The 27604-nt window shown below is 41.8% G+C and overlaps 1 long non-coding RNA gene across 1 annotated transcript in view; it reads right to left on the bottom strand.

The window, feature by feature from the left end:
* Positions 1–10990: 10990 nt before the first annotated feature.
* LOC138738607 (uncharacterized) overlaps positions 10991–27604 on the bottom strand; it is a 38510-nt gene continuing 21896 nt past the window's right edge. Inside the window, exon 2 of the long non-coding RNA XR_011341620.1 lies at positions 10991–11285. This is a non-coding gene — a long non-coding RNA (uncharacterized lncRNA). The remainder of the gene's footprint in view (positions 11286–27604) is intronic.

Raw genomic sequence — 27604 nt, 5'->3', positions numbered from 1 at the left:
TCTATATTTTGTCCATCTGTTTTACCTTCTATTTCTCTGTGAAGATCTTGGTCTTCTTATTCCTTTTCTTCTGTGTCTGTACCTGTGTTTGTGTCTTCTTCTTCTTCTTCTCTTCTTTGTATCTGTGTCTCTTCTGATTCTCCTGATGAGTTGCTTGTATCACTTTGTCAGGCCTCTTCTTGCTTGATCCTCCCCTCCTGGGCTGCTCATCTGTCGGGCCTCCTGCAGCTGCTCCTCTTGCCTTTCACCCCATCGACTTTCTTCCATTTTTACATTTTAAAAAATTTTTCACACTATGAACCATACTGACCAAAATTCACACAAACATTTCCCTCTTGAATATACACAGTGTCATTTTCTCCCCTCTTTCCCCCCTCCCTTCCCTCCTTCCTTCACCACCCCTCCCCACTCATTCAATGTTCAATATATATGATACATTAAACAATGACATCACACAATGAAAATAAACAAGAAATTTGTGTCTTCTACTTTTACATACTGGGTCAATTCATTTCATCTTCTTCTCTTGCTGTCATTTTAGGCGGAGGAGGTCCGCGATAGGACTTCTCCGTTGTGTTCCATGTACGATTCCCAAATTTGTTCAAATACTGTGATGTTATTTCTTAAATTATATGTCATTTTTTCCAATGGAATACATTTATTCATTTCTATGTACCATTACTGTACTCTCAGGCTCTTCTAATCTCCAGGTTGACAGAATACATTTTTTTGCTACAGCTAAAGCTATCATAATAAGGCTTTTTTGTGCTCCATCCAAATCGAGTCCAAGTTCTTGACTTCTTATATTACTTAGAAGAAAGATCTCTGGATTTTTTGGTATGTTGCTTTTTGTGATTTTATTTAATACTTGGTTTACATCTTCCCAAAACTTTTCCACTTTCTCACATGCCCAAAATGCATGTACTGTTGTTCCCGTTTCCTTCTTACAATGAAAACATCTATCTGATACTGTTGGGTCTTATTTATTTAACTTTTGGGGTTTGGTGTATAGCCTGTGTAACCAATTATATCGTATCATGCGTATCCTCGTGTTTATTGTATTTCTCATAGTTCCGGAGCATAGCTTTTCCCATGTGTCATTCTTTATCTTTATGTTTAGATCTTGTTCCCATTTTTGTTAAGGTTTACAGCTTGTTTCCTCGTTCTCTTTCTCTTGCAGTTTGATGTACATGTTTGTTATAAATCTTTTAATTATCATTGTGTCTGTAATCACATATTCAAAATTGCTTCCTTCTGGTAACCTCAGTCTGCTTCCCAATTTATCCTTCAAGTAGGTTTTCAGTTGGTGGTATGCAAACATTCTACCATGAGTTATACCATATTTGTCCTTCATTTGTTCAAAAGATAATAATTTATTTCCTGAAAAACAATTTTCTATTCTTTTGATCCCTTTGCTCTCCCATTCTCTAAAGGAAAGGTTATCTATTGTGAAAGGGATTATTTGATTTTGCGTCAATATTAATTTTGGTAGTTGATAATTTGTTTTATTCCTTTCTACGTGAATCTTCTTCCAAATGTTGAGGAGATGGTGCAGTACTGGTGAATTCTTATCTTGCACCAGCTTTTCATCCCACTTATATAGTATATGTTCAGGTACCTTCTCCCCTATTTTATCTAGCTCTAATCTGGTCCAATCTAGTTTTTCCCTTGTTTGATAAAAATCTGACAGGTATCTTAATTGTGCTGCTCTATAATAATTCTTAAAGTTTGGTAGCTGTAAGTCCCCTTGTTTGTACCATTCTTTTAATTTACCTAGCGCTATTCTCGGTTTCCCCCCTTTCCATAAGAATTTCCTTATTATTTTCTTTAGCTCCTTGAAGAATTTCTGTGTTTGGTGAATTGGTAATGATTGAAATAGGTATTGTATCCTTGGGAAGATATTCATTTTAATACTATTTACCCTTCCTATCAGTGTTAGTGGTAAGTCTTTCCTATGCTCTAAGTCGTCTTGTAATTTCATTAATGGTTGATAATTTAGTTTCTATAGATGGGCTAGATTATTATCTAGTTGAATACCTAGGTATTGGATTGCTGTGTTTGCCATCTAAATGGTGATTCTTTCTTAAACTTTGTGAAATCTGCATTATTCATTGGCATCACTTTACTTTTATTTGTGTTGATCTTGTACCCCGATGTTTCTACATATTCCTTCAATTTCTTATGTAATTCTTTTATTGATATTTCTGGTTCTGTTAAATATACCATGATGTCATCTGCAAATAGACTGATTTTATATTCCTTCTCTTTTATTTTTATACCTCTTATTTTCTGTTCTTATCAGTTCTGCCAGTGGTTCTATAGCTAACACGAACAGTGAGGGAGATAGTGGACATCCCTGCCTAGTTGATCTGCTTAATTTAAATTGGTTTGATATATATCCATTTACTGTCACCTTCGCCAATGGTCCCTTATATAATGCTTTAATCCAATTAATATATTTCTCTGGTAGGTTGAATTTTTGTAGTACTTTGAATAAATAATTCAATTATACTCTGTCAAAGGCTTTCTCTGCATCTAAGGCAACCACCACTTTTGGTGTCTTGTTTCCTTGTACTGCATGGATTAAGTTAATGAACTTACAGATATTGTCCGTTGTTCATCTTTTCTTAACAAATATAGTTTGATCTAGTTTTACTATTTCTGGTACACAGTCGGCCAATCTGTTTGCTAATAGTTTAGCTATTATCTTATAATCTGTGTTAAGTAGAGATATTGGTCTATAGGATGCTGGTGTTAGTGGATCTTTCCCCGTCTTTGGTATTACTGTAATTATTGCTGTTTTGCATGAATCTGGTTTTGTGTTTCTTCAATCTGGTTCATTACTTCCAGGAGAGGAGGAATTAATAAGTCTTTAAATGTTTTATGGAATTCTATTGGGAGTCCATCCTCTCCCGGCGTTTTATTGTTCAGTAGTTTTTTAAATATATCCTGTATTACCTCTATTTCAAATGGTTTTATTAATTTATTTTGCTCCTCATCTTGGAATTTCAGTAGTTCAGTTTTCGCTAGAAATTCATCTATTTTGTCTTCTTTCCCTTCGTTTTCAGTTCGATATAGTTGCTCGAAGAATTCCTTGAAGTTTTCATTGATCTCCGTTGGGTTATATGTAATTTGTTTGTCCTTTTTCCTTGATGCCAATACCGTTCTTTTAGTTTGTTCTGTCTTAAGCTGCCAAGCTAGTATTTTGTGCGTTTTTTCTCCTAGCTCATAATACTTCTGTTTTGTCTTCATTATGTTCTTCTCCACCTTATATGTTTGTAGTGTTTCTTATTTTTTTTTGTCCGCCAATTCTCTTCTTTTTGTTGTATCTTCCCTTATTCCTAATTATTCTTCTGTACTTGCTATTTCCCTTTCCAGCTGTTCTATTTCCCGATTGTAGTCCTTCTTCATCTTAGTTACATAACTTATTATCTGCCCTCTGATGAACACTTTCATTGCAACCCATAGTATGAACTTATCTTTCACTGATTCCGTATTTATTTCAAAGTACATTTTAATTTGTCGCTCAATTAATTCTCTAAAATCCTGTCTTTTAAGTAGCATGGAGTTTAATCTCCATCTATACGTTCTCGGTGGATGTCCTACAGCTCGATTGCCAATAACAGCGGTGAGTGATCCGATAACAATCTAGCTTTATATTCCGTTTTCCTAACTTTCCCTTGGATGTGGTCTATCCTTGAGTATGTTTTATGTCTTCCTGAATAATACGTGTATTCCTTCTCCTTTGGGTGTTGTCTCCTCCATATATCCAAAAGTTGCATTTCCTGCATCGATTTAACCATAAATTTGGTTACTTTGTTTTTCCTGCTAGTCTTTTTTCCAGTTTTATCCATCTTTGAGTCCAAATTAAGGTTAAAGTCCTCTCCTATCAGTATATGCCCCTGTGTATCTGCAATCTTCAAAAAGATATCTTGCATAAATTTTTGATCTTCTTCATTAGGTGCATAAACATTGAGCAAATTCCAAAATTCTGAATATATCTGACACTTTATCATTACATACCTCCCTGCTGGATCTATTATTTCCTCCTTTATTTTGATTGGTACATTTTTATTGATTAATATAGCTACTCCTCTGGCTTTTGAATTATATGATACTGCCGTTACGTGCCCTACCCAATCTCTCGTTAATTTCTTGTGTTCCACTTCAGTTACATGTGTTTCTTGCACAAATGCTATATCTATTTTTTTCTTTTTTCAGTAAATTTAATAGCCTCTTCCTTTTAATTTGGTTATGTATTTCATTAATGTTTATGGTCAACGTGGCCATCTTATATCTTGTTTACACCTCTTTTCCGCTTCCACACACCTCCATCCCCCTTTTCATCTCTCAGTTTTCCCTTTTTAAACTCAATGTTTGACAGCACATTTAAAACATAAAATACTCCAACAATTCCCACACCCAATATTACCTTAACCCCAAATGTCCCGCTCCCTGCCTCTCTGAGTTTCCCCTTATCCCTTGCTGGGTGACCACAACTTCCCTTTCCATTTAGGTTGTGAGCTTGCTTGCAAGTGTCAACTGATTTCGCTGTGACGGTTATTCTCTCCCCACCAACACCCCAGAAAACATTTTTTTTACACATGTAAAAAAGCTCTCCCTTTCCCCCCCCCTTACTTCTTTCCTTTCCCTCTATTTTCCCTCTTTAGTTCTTTACATATATATTGTTTTTACATCTTTATATATACTTTATCACCTTTCTTCATTCTTATTACATCTCTTCATCTCTCCTATTCTGCAAATGCTCTGCGAATTCTTGTGCTTTGTCCGGATCCGAGAACAGTCTGTTTTGTTCCCCGGGTATAAATATTTTCAGCACAGCTGGATGTCTTAACATGAATTTATAAGGTTTCTTCCATAGAATCGATTTTGCTGTATTAAACTCTTTCCTCTTCTTTAAGAGTTCAAAACTTATGCCTGGGTAAAACATTATTTTTTGACCCTTGTATTCCAATGGTTTATTATCTTCTCGAACTTTATTCCTTGCCCGCTCCAATATATTTTCTCTTGTCGTATATCTCAAAAATTTTATGAAGATGGATCTTGGTTTTTGATGTGTCTGCGGTTTCGGAGCTAGTGCCCTGTGTGTCCTTTATATTTCCATTTCTTCCTGCATTTCTGTCACTCCCAGGACCTTCGGGATCCATTCTTTTATAAATTCTTTCATGTCTGCGGCTTCTTCACTCTCCTTCAGGCCCACTATTTTTATGTTGTTTCATCAACTATAATTTTCCAACATATCAATTTTCTGAGCTAACAACAGAAGAGTTTCTAATTTTTTTGTCATTTTTTTCCAATTTTCCTCTTAAGTCATTTACTTCCATTTCTATAGCCATTTCTCGTTCTTCCACATTTTCTACTCTTTTCCCTATTTCTGTCATGATCCGTTCTAAAGTTTGGATTTTATCCTCAGTTCTTTTCATTTTTCTTTTAATTGCACTAAATTCTAATGACAACCACTCTTTTAATGCTCTCATTTGTTCTTCAAAAAAGGCTTTATCTATATTTTGTCCATCTGTTTTACCTTCTCTTTCTCTGTGAAGATCTTGGTCTTCTTATTCCTTTTCTTCTGTGTCTGTACCTGTGTTTGTGTCTTCTTCTTCTCTTCTTTGTATCTATGTCTCTTCTGATTCTCCTGATGAGTTGCTAGTATCACTTTGTCAGGCCTCTTCTTGCTTGGCCTCTTGTGGTTGATCCTCCCCTCCTGGGCTGCTCATCTGTCGGGTCTCCTGCAGCTGCTCCTCTTGCCTTTCACCCCGTCGACTTTCTTCCTTGCCTGGTTCCTCACTTCCTCTCCTGCTGCCTTCTTTATCTTCCAGCCGAGAGTCCTGGTGTCAGGGGTCCCTCAGCTGGTTGCGCTGTGGTTGCCCACTCCTTGGCTGAGCCCCCCTCCCATCAGTGTTTCCTTTTACCTTTGATTGTGCAGATGAGAGAGCCATTTTTGCAGTCCACTGGTTGGGGGGGGGGGGGGGCGGTCGCGACTCCGCGGGGCCGGCACCAACCTTGGAGATCGGGTGCTCTTCGCCACCATAGCTCCCTGTTCCTTCGGTGACTTTTCTTCTTCTTTTTCCCCGTTTGTTTTTACTTTTTCCTTCTTGGGTGCCATCTTCTTTCTCTTCTCTGCAACTTTATCTTCTATTTCTTATACTTTATATTTGTTAAGATTTGTCTTTTCTTTACTTTTTTTTCTTTTTTTCTGGAGAGGGCTGGTTTTACCCTACCGGCCACTACTCCATTACGTGACTCCCCCCTTTCTTTTTTTCTGGAGAGGGCTATTTTTATGTATGGATGTTCTTAACACAGGTGCTTCTGTTGTCTCTGCTGGTCCACTACTGTCTAGCACTGGTGGTGTTTCCTCTGCTGCTGTATAGGCTGGATTTTCTGTATTTGTCCGCTCTTGCAGTGTCTCTTCCATTTTCAGCAGGCCCTTTTGATTCCTTCTCAGTATTTGACCCTTCTCTGCTCTGACAGTGTAGGATCTTGGATTTACTTCCTCCAGAACAATAGCCTTTTTCTCCCAAGTGTTGGAATCTCTTGAGTCTCACTATGTCATGTTGTGCCGTGGACCTAAGCTTCTTGTTGACTTTCCATAGTTTGCTTTTTGGCTCCATTGCAGATGGTTTTGTTTCTGTTCGATATCTTCGACATCTATATTTTTGTTTGGGTTTGCAGAGTAGGGAAATGTGGTGCATAGTCTATGTCCCATCAGAATTTCAGCGAGTGACATGACATGTTCAAGTGGTGAAGCTCGATATAACTGAATAGAGCTAGGTATGGATCTGAGCCACTGTCTCGTGCTTTCTTCAGCAACTGTTTAACTATGTGAACTCCTTTCTCTGCTTTGCCATTTAACTGTGGATGCAGAGGACTTGAAGTCACATGTTGAAAATCATATTCTTCTGCAAAATTCTGAAACTCTCTACAGCTGTAGCATGGTCCATTGTCACTGTTGAACATTTGAGGAATTCTGTGTCTTGCAAAGATTGATTTCATATATTTGATGACACAAACAGCAGACATGCTAGGAAGCAACACATGCTCTGGATAGTTCATTAGATAATCAATACCCAGTAAGTAATTATTCCCATCCATGTGGAACAGATCAGTCCCAACTCTCTGCCATGGTTCTGCTGGTATGTCAGTTATTATCATGGGTCCTTTTACCTGCTTTGTTTCAAACCATCCTGTCAATGTCAGCATTTATTCCTGGCCAATAAACAGCAGTTCTGGCCCTCCTCTTGCATTTTTCCATTCCAAGGTGCCCCTCATCCACCCTTTTCAGCATCCCTGTGATTGAGGAATGACAATTCTGCACTGTCTGAGTAGAAGCCAATTGATAACATTCAGCTCAGCTCTGATGTTGATTTATGGCTGACATTCACCTCTTGGCCATCCCTTATTCAGATTCTTGATGACCCTCTGTAGAACTATGTGCTTTTCTCTTTCAGCTGCGATCTGCTTGGATTTTATGTCAGATACGGGATAATGCATCACCGAACATAATAGGTTTCCCTGGTGTGTACACCCTCTTGACTAGGCTTAAGTTTTCACATGCTTTGTCACCCAACAGTGATTCATGTCCATCTGGGTCTACTGTGAACCTGAGGTGATGCTCTTTATCTTTAACTTTCACCTTGAGTTTACAAATACCTTTTGTGCCTATGCTCTGACTATTGTAGGCTTTGAGCTGTACAAGGTTTGCATGGATGTATGGCTTTATCTTCACTGCCCTGATGTCGTGCTTACAGATCAAATTGTCCTTTGCCCATGTCCAGCTTGAAAGGAATATTTGTTACATTTGTATGCAATGACTCAGTCCTCTTATCCTGCTCAACTCTGTTCAGACTTGGCTGTTCAGTGTCTATTGGTTTTTAATCTTCCTGCATTACCTTGCCAACAAAAAGTGTATCACTAAGGGCAGTTTCTTCTATAGTATATATACTGTGTGTGTGCTTTCACTTCTGTTTTTGTTTCCTTTTGGAAAAACATCACTTTGCATAGTAATTCTTCCCTTTGCATTTATTACAGATGTTTCCAAATGTGGGGCATTGTTCTGGTGCACGATCAGTGCTATATTGTTTACATTTGAATGGCTCTCTATCTTTTTGTTGTTTCCTATATCTTGTTTTTTGTTTATGGATATGTATATACACTATGGGTACGCCCATACCTTCGTTTTCTCTGGCTTTTGCACTCTCACTGAACTTTTTCACAGAGCTAATTCACTGGCATGGCATATCTTCACAGTTCCAGTTAAGGTAAGCTCTGTCCCACACAGCAACCTCTCTCTCACCTTCTTATCAATAATCCCAAACACAATTTGATCACGGATCATTGAATTTTGCAGCGATTCAAAATTGCATATTCCTGCTTTTAATTTCAAGTCCGTTAAAAAGTATCATTGCTCTCTCCCTGCAGCTGGGTGAGTGAGTGAAACATATTCCTCTTGAATATTTCAGTTTTCTTTGGTGAATAGTGTTCATCAAACATCTCAATAATCTTGTCAGACTTGCCCTGGTCTTCTGTCTTGGCAAAACAAATGGATTGAAAACCTCTCGTGCTTGAGGTCCCACCTTAGTTAGTAGCAGTTCAATCTTCCATTCATCTATTGAGTCCAGTGGCTTGCAGGTACAGCATAAATCTTTGTTTGAACAGTAAGTTTACAACTTACAACTCTCCATATCTCTGCTAATAGTGACTAATACCAAATGATGTTTCATTTATTGTAATAATAAAGAAACTTGGGTTCTTTTAAAACAACTATAACTTATTAGTTAAAGCACAAGAAAATGTGGAGGTACCCATCTTGAATCCAACCAAAGCTGCCATTAATTAGTCTCCGACTCTCTCTAGTGGTCAGGAAGATCACTAACCCTCTATTATGACACCCACCACCCCTCCCTCATCCCTGTAATCCCTCCACCTTAACTCCTGGAACCCCTCCACCTTGACTCCTGGAACCCCTCCACCCACCCTCACCCTGTTATCCCTGACACCTGGAACCCCTCCTCCCACCCTGCCTCTTTAACAGCCTCACCCCACCCTGATCCTGAAGAGGAAACAGTAAAACACATTGGGATAGACTCAAAATAAAACACACACACACGTGGGGTGCAAGGGCACACAGACAGGGCGTACATTATATGCACACATGGAATACAAGACACACACATGGGGTATTCAGAAGACATACATAGAGTGTGCATAATACACGTGTATTATAAGACACATATATGGGGCAAACAGGACACACGTGAGGAGTGTTCAGGATCAGAGACACTGGGACCCTGCTCCACACAGGACAAGGATGGAGTGCACTCTCCTTTCTGTCCTCTGTGGTCAAGGCAGCGTTGTTTCCATGACAGGAGAGGTCCCATGGCCAGTACAGGAGTAAACGCTTCCTAGCTCTCTGGTTTAGAATGAATATTCCTTCTGATATTCTTGAATATAGATGTGCAAAGATATTTGTCAAAAAGTTCAATGCAACCTATTCTGAGCTACTAGTTTCAATTAGCTCCACTCATAAATAAACCCGTCTCAAGTGGGAATTTATTCAGTGTTAGGACACTATGCAGCATCTGAATAAATTGGTTATATTTTTATCACAAACAACATTACTTTTGCTAAATATATCGCAGTGTCTGATCATACATCAACAGAATGCTCACCTTATTGTCAGTGACCTTGTAATGTTTAGAAATGAGGAGGGGAGAGTTCAGAGCAGCATGTTCCTGTCCAAGAGAAGGGCTGGGATGGCAGGGGTAAAAATCCCTGTGTGACCAGGGATTTCAAAGCTCAATTTAGCGAAAAGGACACACACATCAGGTATCAGTTGCTGGACCAGACAAACCCCTTGAGGAAGTGCAATGTTAGTCAGGGTGCACTCAAGAAAATCAGGAGGGCAAATGAGGTTATGAAGTAGCTTTGCCAGAGAAGGTAAAGGAGTGTCCTGAGGGATGCAACAGAGTATAAGAGTAAAAGAATAGGTTGGGGAAAATAGATCCCAAACAATCAATGTGGAGTACAGGAGAAGAGCATAGTCTCAAGTGAATATTTCTTTCTGTATTCACTGTGAACAAGGCCATGGATGTTTGGGAATTGAGGAAATAAATAGTGACATCATGAAATGCGTCCATTTTGCAAAAGATGGTCTTAAAGTGGATTATGGTGACTAAATCCATGGAGTTTGATGAGGTGGGCCCCAAGGTCCTGTGGGAAGTGAGGGTAAACACTGCCTGGGCTCTCTGGGTGATGTCTGTCTCATCTTTAGCATGGGGGAGGCACTGGAAATAGACAGGGGAGCTTATGTTGTATTTTTATTTAAGAAGTGGGTCATTGGGTCACTGAGGAGCAGATAAGTTAGCAGATTTTGGAGAGGTACGAAAATAAGAGGGCTGTTGTGATGGGAGACTTCAACTTCCCTAATATTATCTGGCACCATATTACTGCAAGAGGGATAGGTGGGGCTGAATTTGTCAGGTGTGGGTTGGGCTTCAGTCAGACAGACAGGTCAGAGTGGGAGCTTTAAAGGGACAGGAGGCTGGGAGCTCAGGGTCTTCTTTTGTCTTGAGAGTTCAGAAGAATGAAGGTGGGTCTGAGTGGAACCTACGAATACGGTTAGTGGGTCAAGAACCGAGGGCACCATCTCAGTACTGAGTTCAGGAACCTGCGGATGGCTTTAACTGTAGTTCTAGCATCAATCCCTCTCTTATAGTAAAGCCAAGTGACCCACCTGGCTGCTCAACCATCGTATTATCACGTCCTTGTACTTCCAGTGAGCATTGAGATTCTCGTATACCTTTGTATTTCCTCAACAAATCACTTCCAATAAATGTAAGTACAGTCTTCATGTTAGCAGGGGCCTGCTACAAAAATGTTCTGTAATGGATTTCCTGATTTACAGAACACACAGGAGATTATTAGCTCACAAACCCTCTTTCATATCTATTGTAATTTAAGGGATAAACTGTTTACTTGTCAATATTTATTTATTTGCTTGCCTGGATTAGCAGGGAATCCACCAGATGGCAAATGTTGAACCAATATTGCTCGTACAATGGTCAAACACACAACTGGAGCCTGTCATTTCAGAGCATCAAATGATAAGGTGGCTTCTTTATGGTGCTTCATGGTTGCTCCTGCCTGTGTCACCACCAAATGATGCTGTGTCCTTCTCAACTCAACCATTTGTTCTGTAGAATTCTCTCCCTGCGGGGAACTGGTAGATGAGGGAGGGAGCTCCATCAGGACCACACGTATCACATCTGACAACAGGGAAACAACAGGTCTTATTCATTCATGAACAAGGAGTAACAACATCCTCGATCCAATCACAATCTTCCTCTAGTCAACAGGATATATTTTATATTTTAATTGCAAATTTATGTACTGTCATTCCATTTTCTCTCCTCAAAAGTAGGCAAGTAAATTTGTTGATTTGAGGCAATGCAAAGTGACCACCCCCCTCAGTACTGCCCCCTTTATTTTGCCTTTTTGGTAATAAATCAATACCACCCTATTATTAATCTAGCAGTTACAAATAGTACATTAGTTTACAATTCAGACTATTCATAAAACATACGTTATAAACTGAAACATGATTATCTCTATTGATACTGTCAAAACCTTGGGGAGCCAACCATTCCCAGAGACCCTCCAAACTGCCCATGAGCATTGAGTGCTCTTTCTCCAGGGATACAAGGGCACAAGGGTGTCCTCAGAAGAGGGGCTGAACGCTTGACTGCCCACTACCAGGACCCATGGATGGTCATCTTGGCCAGGCTCAGTACCAGACTGATAAAGACAACCTTCAACCAACCATCTCTCCTCAGTAACCGGGTGCCAAAAGATCAAAAGCAAGGGGGTGAAATGCAGCCAGAGCTTGAAGAGCAACCCCTTTAAGCATGTGAGCAGGGGCTGCACCCTCACACACTCCATATTTCTGTGAAACACAGTCTCAACCAAGCTGCTAAAGTGACAGACGGCTGGATTGACTCAACTTGTGATTAGACCCACCGCCTTCGTGTTTTGTAGGCACATCATGGATTTTTACAGTCACTGTAATGACCAAGATGCCATCACCACCCCCCCCCCCCCCCCACCAACTATTGCCTTTGTACATTTTCACTGTGATAGTTGGGGATAAGTATCATGACTGCATTCTCATCTTCCAGTGATGCAAATTAATTCCTGGCCACACAGGTCATTGAAGTCGCTGGCCCAGATCTCTTGGAAGATGGGTCTGGCATATTTATAAAAAACAAACCAACTAGACTACTGTATAAAACAATAGTCCACAACAGAAGAGGGCAAGTCTCATGTTGATTGAAGTCATGCCCCACCCACTGAGGGAGCTCCCCAGCACTGCTCCTCCCACTGAGGGAGCTCCGCATTGTCAGAGTGAACAGTCAGGTGTCCAGTGAGGATCAGATGCGAGCGGGTGTCCATGATGTCACTGTGGCAATGGACTGATGGGATGTTGGGGGAGCAAAGCCCTATGATGGGGTCCAACCATGATCCTAGAACTAACACATAAAATGAAAAATCCCCCCATTTATCTTTGACTATTTGTACCCAGATTTGCTGCAAAATTGCTAACTTACTACATTGGCTGTTGGTGCAAAATGATTAAATTAATATGTTCATTCTCTTTCTGCTCTGTGCTACCAAAGGCTTGCTGATCTCAGGCTGCCATCCTCTCCCTCCACATCGATCAGAGTATGCTTGAGATTGGCCATCGCTTGCATCTTATAAACAATTAAAAACCCAAACAGGCACTTAATAGACCATAAGGGAAACTTTTCATCATATTAGGAATCACATGCATGAGTCAGTTAATTGTTCTAATAGATTAAGAAAAGTAAACAGCACAAGCCAGCAGAATATTGATGAAAATCTGGTGTATAAAGCATTTGTTTGGGTTTAGATTTAACCCAACGTAGGCTCAAATATTGTCCACAGCTTCTAGTGGAAGAGAAAGGTAAATGAAGCCGTCTGAAAGCAACATCTGGATCACAAAGGTCAGAGGATGTCAGTGAGAAGAGTAGAAATGAGGGAGGGGGGAAGGAGGAGGGATTGGAAATGAGAGAGGGGTTAGGGAAGGGCGGGATGTGGAAGGAGAGGGGAATGGGGAAGGGGAGAAAGGGTGGGGGGCATGGGAAAGGAGGGGTGTTGGGGTGGGTATGGGAAAGGGAAGGAGAGGGATGGGGAAGGAGGGGGATGGGGAAAGGGAGGACAGGAAAGAAGAGGGGATGAGAAAGGAAGAGGAAATGGAAGGAGGGGGATAGGGAAGAAGGGGGGGACAGGGAAGTGGAGGAAGAAGGGGGGACAGGGAAGTGGAGGAAGGTTGGGGATGGGGAAGGTGAAGGGGATGGGGAGTGAGAGAGATGGGGAAGGTGGGGAATGGGGAAGGGAGGAGGGGGAAGAGGGGAAAGAGGGGGAAGAGGGGAAAGAGGGGGAAAAGGGGGAAAAGGGGGAAAAGGGGGAAGGGGAAGAGGGGAAAATGGGGAAGAAGGGAAGAAGGGGGAAGAGGGGGGAAAATGGGGAAGAAGGGTGAAGATGGGGAAGGGGAAGGAGAGGGATGGTGACAGGGAAAGTGGAGGGGGAGGGAATGTGGGGCATGGGGAAGGTGGGAGGGATGATGATAGGGAAGTGGGAGGGTGGTGATGGGGAATGAAGTGGAAGGATGGGTAATGAACAACCTTGAGAGTGAGAGTATGTGCATGGTATGAAGAAACATCTGTGAACTAATGTGATGGAGAGAGAGGGAATAATTCTGGAAGCAGTAATTAAATATAAAACTGACAAGCACTGTTGGAAATTTTGACACAAGTTTTATGTCAATGTCATTTGAGGCAGCTGAAATATTCAGAGCTGAGTCTGTGTGAATCTGCCTAATACTTGATTTGATTTATAATGCAAATAGAGTGACTCTTAATAGTGGAAAATCTGTGAAAAGAAGGACATATAATTAATGTTTGATATTTGGAAGTTCCCATTAGGCATTCTGCAATTGTTCATATCACTCAGATGTTTCTCCCAACAGTGTCTGAAGCACTGGCCAACAGTGTTTGCAACAAAGATTACTTCACGTGCATCTGTCTGAACCCCTCATACAGGCAGGAAACCAATTTTCTGAGACAAGCAGGCCATTCACCTCACATGCCAGCACTTGGCTTCATACATCCAACAATCACAATGACATCCACCTCGAATTTCTTCATGTTCATATTTATCCCTGTGCTCCCTTCACTGTGACCACCGGCTTTGGGAGTGAGGTTCACAATCTTCCCACTCTCTAAAGCTTGCTTTCAAATTCCTGTTCGGATGGATCCATGATGACCTTGGACTGAATCATGAAGAGCCTTGATGAGGGAGGTTCTGGATGGTTTTACCTTAACCAGGTCACTCTGACCCCAACCCCTCAGACCTTGTCCATATGGATGACAGCAGGAAGCGTGATCTCATGGGTAATCTTGTGGGCTGGTGGCAGCTGAGATAACTGAATCCAATCCCTTGCCTCCATGTTTCGCAGTGATCTACACTTGGCATTGATGGCAGCACAGCCTCAATCTGTTCCTCTGTCCACATGGAGTAATAGAGTTGTTTTGCATCGATGCAATCTATGCTGACCATAAGTACCTACCCACACTAATCCCATTGCAAACACTTCATCCGTAACCTCCTCTGCTTTGAGGTGTTGAGTGTCTCTGTCTCCCCGACCCCCTCAGGCAGTGTATCCCCAACCACCTCAGTATTTCCCTCATCCCCTTAGGCAGTGTGTTCCAGATCCCAACCCCTCCTTGGTGAATAGACACTTCCCTAGTTCCCGTCCAAATCTTCAACCCCTTCTCTCAAACTTACACCCTCTAAGACGGGGAAGAGTTTCCAATTCTCCACTCTACCTCCCACTCCATTTGAACATCTCCATCAGGGACCCTTCAGCCTTCTCTACTCCAGGGAAAACAGATGCAGCCTCTTCAGTCTCTCCTCATCGCTGAGATGCTCCATCTCAGGCACACCCTCTTCTTTTTCAAACTTTTTTATTATAATAAATACAGTACAATGAAGAAAAGGGAAGGAAATTGAAAATTCTATCACATATATATGTATATTGAGATAAAACTTCAAATAGTATAAACTCAGTCTCCCCTCCGCTTCATTGGGTGAAGACAGAAAAGACATCAAAAATGTTATATATATAAAACCCACCTAACCTATTCTATTTAAAAAAACAAAAAAAACCTGAGAAGCTTATCCAGAGGGTCACATATATTTTGTAGCTTTTGATTCATACGTGAATCAAAACACTATAATAAGACTATAATATCATCTGGAAGAGTGAATACATCTAATCACATTAAAAACATTTATATCAAATGAAAATAAGGTATAAAAGGTTGCCATGTATCTTCAAATTTCACTGATAACTGGGACACAACCTGGTACACAAAATGGCTGCTGAATACGGTGACTGCGCAGACCCCGCAGGGGCCAATGACCTTTATTGCAGATGATCACCTGCATGGTGGGAAACAGCAAGAAATGGCGGGAACGTTGCCCATTCAGAGATCAGGGCTTCCGTGACGTCATTCCTGACATCAGCAGCAAGGAGTGGATATAAACAGAGCTGCCAGTGCAATAAATCAGTCTTCAACTTCGACTCCTTGTGTGTGTGTCTTCCTTCAATACTTCGCAGTAGCGTGCACGCTACACTGGTGACCCTGACAGGTCCAACCAGCAGTTAGACTATTAATAGTGGAATAGTGGAATAGACTATTCTGCCCTAGCCAAGGCACAGCAGGAGGCGGACATCAAGGTGGAAACGCCACCCAGTCAGAAATCGGTGCTGCCATGATGTCACTCCCAGTGTTAGCAGTGAGGAGTGAATATAAATAGAGCAATCAGTGCAATAAATCAGTCTTTAACTTCAACTCTTTCCATGTTTGTGTGTCTTCTTTCCACACCGTGGTAGTGCGCAAGCTGCAATAAATAATAAATACTTTTTTCTGAACAGGACATAATATGAGAGAACCATTGAAACATTGTTGGAGGTCTAGAGTCTTTCCATTTGAATAAGATGGCTCTTCTAGTCAACAATGTAGAGAAGGCTACCTGTTGCACAGGTACAGAAAAACTCCCTATGCCTAGTTCAATAGCCCCAAAAAGAACAGTTATTGGATTGGGTCAAAGCTCCACCTGAAATACAGTTGAAAAGATATTAAAAAATTATTTCCAATAGATTTCTAAGGATGGACAAGACCAAAACGTGTGTCAAGCAATGCCCTCTTCAATGCAATCATGTCCTTTTTGGAGTGTGGTGACCAGAATTGGCCACAGCTCTCCAACTGAGATCCAAACAAACCATGCCATAACCTTGTCATTGAATCTCACTGGATGACTGAGCAGAGAGGGTATGGGGAATCAGCAGTGATGCAACCCCTTGTGCATGTGACAACAAACTCCCATCAACACAACTTTGGGGAAATTTATGTCATCTACACAACTCAACTCACACTCGCCTGCTTCCACTGAAACTCAATGTGTTCAGCTGAAGGTAAATGTTGATGCAGGAATTTAGATTTGGAGGGTTTTCTGAGGTGGTGTCAAACATCATCATTTTCTGCACATTCAACAAGATCAATATATTATGTACAAGAGCTGGAATGTTATGGTAAAGTTGTATAAGACATTGGTGAGATCAAATTTGGAGTATTGTATGCAGGTTTGGTTACCTAATTACAGGAAATCTATAAAAAAAGATAGGAAGAATTCAGAGATGATTTATTGAGATGTTGCTCAGACTTCAGGAACTGAGTGACATGGAAAATTACATTTTAAATTAGACATACAGGACTGTACAGGCTAATTTGGCCCTACGAGTCTGTGCCACCCATTTAACACCCCAGTACTCTTTTGAAGGGTGAGAGGAAACTGGAGTCCCTGGAGAAAGCCCATACAGAAAGGTTAGGCCTTTATTCCCGAGAGCGTAGAAGAATGAAGGAGATTTGATAAAATTATGAGGGAGATAGACAAGAGTAAATGTAGATAAACTTTTTGCACTGAGGGTAGGTGATAAATAAACCAGAAGACATGGGATAAGAGTGAAAGGGGAAAATTTTGGGGGAACATAAAGGGGAACTTCTTCACATAGAGTGGATGGAGTATGGAATGAGTTGCCAGATGAGGTGGTGAATGTAGGCTCATTTTTTAAATTTAAGAAGAATTTGGACAGGTACATGGATGGGAGGGCTGTGGACTGGGTGCTGGTCAGTGGGGCTAGGCTAAAAAAAAGGTTTGACTCAGACTAGAAGGGCTGAAGGGGCCTGTTTTTATGCTGTAGTGTTCTATAGTTCTAATGCATAAAATATCACTGAGAATGTGGACATAAACAGCTGGATAATCCACATCTCAGCAAGAATCAATTTTTGGACAATCAGAATAAATCCATGCACAAACCCAATCCAACCGCTCTCTGCAAAACCCCACCCTAGACCTCTCTCCACTTTCCCTCAGCTTCCCAGTACAGAAATCCAGTGGTCTCCATTCTCCCTGTCTGCCAATCTTACCTCTCTCCCCACCAGATTTACACAAGGATAAGCAGATTTGGAAACGTGACCTTTTTTCCCCTGTCTGAATTGTGGATGTGGATTGCACATTCCAACAAAAATCAACAAATGATGAATTTATTGTCATATATTCAAGTGCAATGTATAGATATACCAACTTTCTTCCTGTGTAAGTTACAACTGCTGTAGTAAAAATTAAAGACCACAAAATGCCAAGTCAGGAAAAGAGATTATAAATTTAAAAGGATAGATAAATGACTTTCCCCAATGCAGTCAAATAGCTTGGCCCAGAATACTGTAGGCTGGTGATGGATTGGCAGCTGGCATGTGGCTTTGTGCTGTCCACAAGTCCAGCCAGAGGGACCACCGGGCTGGGTGAATGAGCGATGGAGAAGATCGACATCACGCCAAGGGAATGGTAGAGAGTGAGAATAGAGAGAGGTTGATGAAGGGCTGAATGTCTACTCCAATGTGCTTATTTCTCCATTACCCACATGGGGGCAGCTGGGCAGACACATGGTGTGGCCCAGATTGTTCAAAATCAATGCAAGCACAGGCAGTGGGCAATTCCACTGCAACACAGGGCTTGAGTTATTGACCAGAACCTGTTAGTTATTGTGTGAGTTTGTCACTGAAGGCAGCTCTCTGCTTTCCCTGTGTGAACAAGGAGCCCAAGATCATCAATCCTTCCCCAGGTATCCACACTCACAAACACACCTTAACAGGCCTAGTTCACCCCTCCCTCTTGTACCCCTCCCTTCTCTCCTTCCTCTCCCTCTACCCATTCCATTTGTACCCCTCTCTCCCCCTCTCCATCCACCCCTTTCACACAAAGGTTCCAAATTTAATCCCTGCTCATAAACCTCATCATAAATGTCATCCAGTGTTTACTGGGACCCATCTCGTGTTTACTGAAACCCACTCTGTGTTCATCAGATCTCCGGACTCACTTGGAACTGTTTCTGTGCCATAGAATTCTATCACACGCACAAGCAAATACCAACACACACACACACACACACACACACACACACCCACACCCCTACACTCCACATCCACACCATCACACACACAAGTACACACCAATACACAAACACCAACACACTCACCACACACACACACCCACACTCCACATCCACACCATCACACACACAAGTACACACCAATACACAAACACCAACACACTCACCACACACACACACCCACACTCCACATCCACACCATCACACACACAAGTACACACCAATACACAAACACCAACACACTCACCACACACACACACACCATCACACACACAAGCAAGCACACACCAACACATAAACACCAACAAATGCACACTCACCCCACACATACACACGCAATAAAACATGCATCCACACACACCACCATACACATATACATTGAATTACACAGAAAATCATTCACAAATGTTCCTACTTTCACACAGTGAAAACTGTGTAAACTGCATTGTGAACCTGTCAGCTGTAAACGTGTTGAATTTACAAGCTACATTAACATCAACATTGTCACATTGTGTGATACTAATTGCTGAAATTTACATTCTCTTTAATGCTTCAGATTTACATAATTGAAAATGTCATGTCTGACCTTGTGATGTCCCATCGTGCTGACAGTGGACAGTACAGCAAGTTCTATTGAAGATCACAGAGCAGGTGGAAAACCTCACCGTTGGAGGAACTCTGTGGGTTAAGGAGATTGGTGGGTATGAGGGGGAGGAAGGAACTGTCAATGTTTCAGGTTAAGATCCTGCATTGGAGGAGAGTGGAGAGGGATTACAGAAAAGGAGAGGGGTGAGACAGAAGTCAGTTGGTGATTGGTGGACTGAGGAATGGTGAGGAATGATGGGAGTTGAGGGATGCTGCTTAACATGCTGGGTTCCTCCAGCAGATTGTTTTTCATTCCAGATTTCAATACCTGCAGGGACTGTGTTTATGAGGTTTCATCTCCCTCAATGATTCCCATGCTCACCTTCCTCAATGACCCAGGAACCTTCTCCTCCAGTCTCAGTCCTCCCTTTCACCCTCCCATCCCCCCATTTGAGGATGACCTGTCCCTCCCTCCAATGAGTCTTGTTTGATAGACATGACCTCCCCTGCATAAAGCCATGTACCCATGCCTTTCACATCTGAGGAATCCTATCCAAAAGAATCCTCTCCAATAGTTTCCCATCACTGATGGAGGCTCATCATAATTTCCTGGATCATCCAATGGCTCTTCTTGAACAAAGCAACAACATTGGCTACTCACCAGTCCTCTGGGACCTCTTCTATGATCTAAGAGGAGTATAAACATCTGAGTCAAGGTCCCAGCAATTTTTTGCCTCTCAATAACCTGGGATATGTCCAATCAAGTACATCTTAATGTTCTACAAAAGACCCAATAAACTTTCCTTCTCGATATCAACATGCCCATAAATCTCAGCATCGCACTGTCCTCCAGGTCATCTCCCTCATTAACACTAACACAAAGTATTCATTTGATACCTCACCCACTTCAATTAACTCCAAACATATATCTCTTCTTTGTCCTTTAATGGTCCAATCCTCTCCCTTGTCATCCTCTTATATTTAATTCAACTACAAAATGCCTTTGGATTTTCCTTATCCAGCTCACCAAGGGCATCTCATCATCTTATTTATCCCTCTTGATTCCTTTTGTAAATCACCTCCTGTATCCTTTATATTGCTCAAGGACCCCATCCGACACTTTCTGTGGGAAGCCAATGTCATTAGATTTCATCTATATTTTCAATTCCATGCACTGTTTCCATCAGTACAGAGGGTCCCACTGTGGGACTGGCAGTGGTAAGGGAAGGTTCCACTGTGTGTGTGAAGGGTATGAATGAGGTAATACCGCAGTGTTGTGAGGCCAGAACTTGGTTGACATCTAACTCAGAAGGACAAAACATTCATGATCATCATGCCTCAGCTTTCTTCCCTGCAGTTCCTGTTTATGAGTTCTGGGGAACAGAACAATGGTCCATTCATCTTTTGAAAGAGGATTTCCAATACTTTGACCAGAATATTTGCACAGTTCTCCCGTTAATGTTTTTCCACTCCGTCCAGGCCGTTCCACATAACCTGCAATACCACTGACCATGAAGTGCCTCAAGGATTCAGGGGACACTGTGATCTCCATTTCCAGGGGCTCACTGGCATGGAGATAGCCTCAGAAGAGGGTAGGCAGGAACCCTCAAGCACCTTCTGTCTGAACCACAATGATCACTGTGGAGCAGAGGGAGAGGGTGAACTCCATCCTTGGTCAGAGTTTATCCCTGATTAGCCCAGAGAGGAGAGGATCACCATGGGAGGTCTGGACTTATCCCATCCCAAACTAAGATTCCTAACCCCCATCCCAAACATCTCCAGCTCCTCCTACTTAGATCTCATGATATCTTCCCTCTTTCCACATCAGTGCAAATAGCGGTTTAAGTGGCTCAGAAGCAAAGTGGGACATTAAAGGTGCAAAATAAGTTGTTGTTATTGGATCAACTGGTGCTGTAACAGTGATAGGAAAATATCATGAATTGCATGGTGGTTACAATCAACTATCTGATACATCCATGACAACTTGTTCATAGGGAATTCATTCATGTATGATAATCTCATTAAATTGTATTAACAATCTGGAACAGAGTGTAGTGCCTCTAAGTAAAATTTTCTAATGTTACATTGTGGGATTGTTCCTGTGGGAATGTTCCCGTTGGATTTTTCCCATGGGAATATTCCTGTGTGGTGGGGTCTACCAGTAAGAACCCCAAGAGTAGGTTACCCTCTCCACTCACTGGTCCGTGGCTCCAGATCTGTTCTGATCTGCATTGTGTGGACTTCCAGTGGAACCAGTGCTCAGATGTAATATCTCTGATTGGCACTCATCAGATATTTTCCTCCAGGTCATCTGTTATCCTCATTCACTACCCAGTTACCTTGTTTGAGCCCTGGCAATTGGATTGGTTGGATTTGATCATGAATTTCCTCACACCATTAGAATCAAATTCTCAGGAGTGTCCATTTTCTTTGTCCACTTCTGCCCAGATGTAATACAAACCCTGAGGAGAAGGGGGCAGGTAGTGTGAATGGGCAGTGCACAGGGATGGCTGATGAGATCTGTGGGATGTGGACAATCTGAGTTGGTGGATTATTGGCCACCTTTAGTTCTTAGGGAAAGATCATGTGCTGATGGGAGCTCAGAGGTTGGATGAACAACAGCTATGATACAGTTTGGGTGTAGGCTGGGGAGAAGAGCACCAGTTCCTGAATAACTCTGCAGCATTTATAAGGTTGATTGCATGTGAGAGCACATGAACACACATACATGCGCATGACTTGACTATGCATATACATACATATGAACACACAGCATGCATACACACTCACATGGCATGTGTACACACATATGTGTATGGACACGCACACACACACACACACACACACACACACACACACACACATTCACACAAATGTCCACATGGCATGCGGATGCAGACACTCATGCGCGCGTGCGTACACACATGTACATATGCAAGTGCACACACATACAAGCATGCACACACACACATACAAGCATGCACACACGCACGTGTAAAAGCATGCACAAATACAAACACACACACAAGTGCACACATATGTACATGTACATATGCAAGCACACACACATATAAGTACACACACATACAAGCATGCACACACGTACATGTAAAAGCATGCACACATGCATATAAGCATGTACACACATGTATAAGCACACACATGCACCATAGAAAAACATACACACTTGTACAAGCACACACACACACACACACACACATGTACACACACACACAGACACACACACACATACAAGCACACACAGACACACACACATACATACAAGCACATATGAGTGCAAATGTTGTGCATGTGAACAGGCCTACATCGCATGGGCACACGCACATATACGCTCATTAAGAAGGATGGGAATTTTTAACCCCATTCCTCCTTCCTTTCTTCCCCTTCACCTTCTCCCCTTACACATCTCTCAACCTTCTGTTGACCCATCCATCCTCTCTCCCATTCCAACCAATATTTTTTATTTTCTCCATCTCCCCTCTCTCTAGCTGCTAAACCTTGCTTCCCCACACATCCCTCCCAAGATATACCCTAGGTTACTGCAGAAATTGAGGGAAGGGATTGCTGGGGTATTGTTTATGTTCTTTGCATCCTCCCCAGTCATAGTAGAGGTACCAAAGGTTTGCAGAATGGCAAATGTGGTTACATTGTTCAAGAAAGGTAACAGGGAGAATCCTAGGAATTATAGGGCAGTGAGTCTTATGTTAGTGGTGGGAACTATTTGAGAGGATTCATAGAGATAGGACTTACAACATTGGAGAAGTACAGTCATATTAAGGATAGTCAGCATGCCTTTATGAGGGGCAGTTTGTGCCTCATGAACCTAATTGAGTTTTCCAAGGAGGTGGCAAAACAGATTGATGAAGGTAGAATGGTGGATATGGTGTATATGGATTTTAGTAATATAATTACCCATGATAGACTCATTCAGAAAGCAAAGAGGCATGTGGACAATGGAAATATTGCTGCATGGATTCAGAATTGGCTTGCACACAAAAGGCAGAGGGTGGTAGTAGATGAAGAGGGCACTCATGATAAGTTTTGCAGGGATCTGTTCTGGGACCCCTGTTCTTTGTGATCTTTATAAATGATGGACAAGGAGCTGTAGCGATAGGTCAGTAAGTTTGCAGATAGTATGGAGCAATTGAGAATAGTGCAGAAGGCTGTTGTAGGTAAAAACAGATGTAGACAGGATGCAGAGGTGGGCGGAGACACAGCAGATGGAGTTCAATCCAAATAAGTGTGAAGTTAGCCTTGAAGGTGGAGAACATGGTTAATGGCAAGGTTCCTAGCAGTGTGGAGAAACAGACGGATTGTGGGGTCAACTCCAAAGATTCCTCAAGGTTGCCATGCAAGTTAATTGGGTGGTTAAGAAGGCATATGATGTGCTGGCCTTCATTAGTCAAGGAATTGAGTTCAAGAGGCATGAGGTAATGTTTCAGTTCTATGAAACTCTGGTTGACCACACTTGGAATATTGTGTTCATTTCTGGTCACCTCATTACAGGAAGGATGTGGAAACTATGAAGAGGTGCAGGGGAGATTTACCAAGATATTGCCTGGATTTAAAAAAAAAACATGCCTTGTGAGGGAACTTTCTCTTTGGAATGACAAAGGATGAGAGTCAACAATTGAGATGTACAAGTTTATGAGGGGCAAAGACAGAGTAGCATCCAGCACCCTTTTTCCTGGTGATAATGACCAATAGCAGAGGATATCTGTTTAAGGTGAGTGGAGGGAAATTTAGGGAAGCATCAGAGGTAAGTTTTTAAACACAAAGAGTGGACGTTGTCTGAAATTCATTGCTGGAGGTTGTGTTGGAAGCAGGTACAATTGAGAAATTTGAAAAAAACTTGATAGGCACATGGATGTAAGAGGAATGCAGGGTTATGAGTGTAAGATAGGGAAGGGTGAGATTGATCATGGAGAAGGTTCATATAGATAGAACAACATTGTGGGCCAAAGGGCTTTTACTGTGTAGCACTGTTCAATGTTTTTTTGCCTCCTTCCTTACTGTCCACACAATTCATCTCCATATTCAGGGGAAATTAGTTGACAAGACTGGTTCCACAGTGAACTCTGTTGAACATTGTTTGGATTGTATTATGATGTCTGAAGACTGTAAGCTTTGAATAATGTTATCCCATTTCGGCAGCTTGTGGCCCAGTTAGCCTCACTTTCAAAGCATGTGGATTGAATTTTTCTGTGATATAAATATTTCAAACCATATTGGATTTTAAAATGATAAATATTTTTAAAGATGATTTAAGATATTTCAGTTTCTAATTTAATACATGGTTATGTTCCAATTTTTACTTATTGCTTTGTAAATTGTTTTAATATGTAATTAAAAATTGTTATTTATTTTCTGGTTGACTGTGAGAGAATTCTTCAATATGATTAGTCATTGAATCAATGAGATTCCAAATGAAATCTGTATAGATTCCATTGATCTGAGTCCAGCAGCAAGTGATCTTTCCAGAACTTCGATGCACAGAGATTGCTGGTTCTCCAGGATGCAGGGAACAATGTTGCTTTGTTGCCACTGTATGATCAGGGCCTCTGTTCTATCAAAGTGGATTCTTCATGTTATAATTCAATTTAAACCTGCCTGTCTACCCAAGCATGCTTTCACACTGCCCCTGAAAGCCAGTATTTAATCCTCTTTTTACCATTTCACTTACCTATGTGAACATGACCAATACAGTATGGGGGGCCATTTTCATCCCAGTAATTACCTGCCAAGGTAGGTAGAATCAAGAGCCGAAGCGTTTCGCAGCAGCTCCAGTGTAAATGTCACACTGAACTGATTTTTATTGGTTCAGTGTGACCACTCCAATCCAACCTGACCTTAAACACAGGTCATTGACACGCCATTTTACTGGGATCTCAGTGTGAAAGCAGCTAATCTATCTCAGTGCAGAGTTTGTAGCCTTCTTTTGCACCCAGTGCCATGATGTTCCACAATGTTCCACAGGCCAAGGATGCAATTTCCCACCTTGAGATCAGCAACGCCTTCCTGCATTAGATAGACAGTTACAGAATCCCATCCTGCAGTAACCACTGCAGGCTGGATGAAGGGATTCAGTGGGTGATGGAGAGAAGTGGTCAGTCAACGTTTCCATTTAACACATGAATAGGCCCTTCAACCCACATGTCTGTGCTGAACATGATGCCCAAGTTAACCTGAAACTCTGATGCTTGCACCCGAGATATCCCTCCATCCCTTCATATTTATGTGTCTATCTAGAAGCCACTTGAACATAATCATTGTATCTGCTTCCACCACTACTCTTGGCAGCCCGTTCCAGGTAGCCACCCTTCTCTTTATAAAATATCCACCCAGCACATCTCCCTTAACCTTTCTCCCCCTCACCATAAGCATATGGCCTTTGGTGTGTGATACTTTTACCCTGGGAGAAAGATTCTGACTGTTTACTCTTTCAACACCTGTCATGATTTTATAAACTTCTATCAAGTCTTCCCTGAGGCTTCTATGTCCCAGAGAAAACAACCCAAGTTTGTCCAATCTCTCCCCATAACTCATGCCCTCTAATCCAGGCAACATCCCAGTCAACCTCTTTTGTACCTTTTCCAAAGCCAACACATTCTTCCTGTAAAGGGTCAACCAAAATTTAATGTGTGGTTTAGTCAATGTTTTACACTGAAGATCCTTTGTCAAGACTGGAATGGGAAGGGTAGATAAGTAGCATGAAAAGTGTGGGGTTGGAGGGGCTGGGGTAAATGTTCACACCTGTAGGCACCACAGATATCAGGTATCTGATTTGTTTCACTCTGCATGTGGTTGATTCTCGGATGGACCAACCAGAGAGTTGAGACCGTTCCCATCCTGGCTAACTGCTAAAACTACCATGAACTGGCAATCTTCCTTAAAATTCCTAAATTTGGCATCTGGAGATTGCATTGCCCCACCTGTCCTTACCCCAATCTTTAGTCTACAGGACATACCCTCAGCAGAGTTTTTGGACATTGAAGCCGATATCCTTTCTGACCTCTCAGTGACCCCTGATAGCCCACCTGTGGGCAGAGAGGAGGGCAGTTCAGGTCAGACCAGGAGATGTGGGGTTTCTAGCACACAACTCATGTTTACAGTTACTGAAGATAACTGTAACTCCCCAGATGAAGATGGTGGGATTTGAACCCAAAGCTCCAAGTAAAAAGTTCTACCTCTTCCCGATGAATCTTGGAACAGTCCACCCCAGGGGCTGAGATGGGAGAATCAGGAAACTTTGGGCATAGAAGGAATTAGGGAATACTAAAGCTGAGCTTGAAATACTAACAAGCAGGGAAGGCACAAAGGGCTGAATGGCCAAATCAAGGTCTTTTTAATTTTATTGTGAAGACAGTGCATTTGAACTGGTGCCAGTCTAACAGACATTTCTGAGCAGTGTTGAAATGATGCAGACAAATGGGATGTCAAGTGGTACCTATCCACCTTCGAGCAATGGTTGGTGTCAGGGTCACCCCCACACCCACCTTGAACTTAGGGAAGAGATCTGCTCCTTGCAGATGGAGTGGATAAGAAGCTGATCCTGTGGACCTGAGGCATTATGTGCTCCTCTGCATCCACAATCCTCTCATTGTTCCCTTCACTTTCATTCAATCTCTCAGCAAATGTCAACTTCTTGTCTGCAGCTCAAATCTTTAACATTAGCAAAATGAACATTTATTACCAATTGCTTTGTGAATATTGAGGCAATGGTATTAAATACTTAAGCCACACTTTAAAATGAAGATACAAGTCAAAGGACACTGTGACTTTTAATTTTATAAATGTTCATTCCTTTGTGGTTTCCTTTGATTTCTTATATTGAACACCATCCCACTCTTGTCAATCACTGTCTCCTGTTCTCATACATATGGAAACATGGGTGAAAAATATCATCTTGTTGGTATCTCCACTGCCAGGAGATTGGAACCAAACCCCAATCTCATGTTCAAATACCGAAGGGGTGCAGGCTGGCACTGCCTTTGCAGTCACTGGACTGGGTGCAGCAATGTCAGTTGCAATGTTCTGATGAACCACATTGGGACAGAAAGAGTTTACCAGGGTATTGCCTGGTTCAGAGTGGTGGGTTATGGGGAGAGTTTGGACAAATTTGGGTTGTTTTCTTTGGAATGTGAAAGGCTGAGGGGAGTCCTAATAGAGTTTTATGAGAGAAATCAATAGGGTGGACACTCACAATCTTTTCCCCAGGGCAAAAGTGTCACACACAAGAGGATGTGGGTGGGTGGGGGAGTTTATATGGGGTAGGCTTTTTACTTAGTGAGTGGTGGGTGCCTAGAGTAGTGGTGAAAGCAAATACAATCATTGTGTTTGACAGACTTTCAGACAGGCAGATGAATATTAGTTAGTTTAATTTGGACA

This window comes from Narcine bancroftii, chromosome 7 (assembly GCF_036971445.1).
Source record: "Narcine bancroftii isolate sNarBan1 chromosome 7, sNarBan1.hap1, whole genome shotgun sequence".
Taxonomy (NCBI): domain Eukaryota; kingdom Metazoa; phylum Chordata; class Chondrichthyes; order Torpediniformes; family Narcinidae; genus Narcine; species Narcine bancroftii.
The sequence above is the reverse complement of the archived record's forward strand: the minus strand, read 5'-3'. Positions and strand labels throughout refer to the sequence as shown.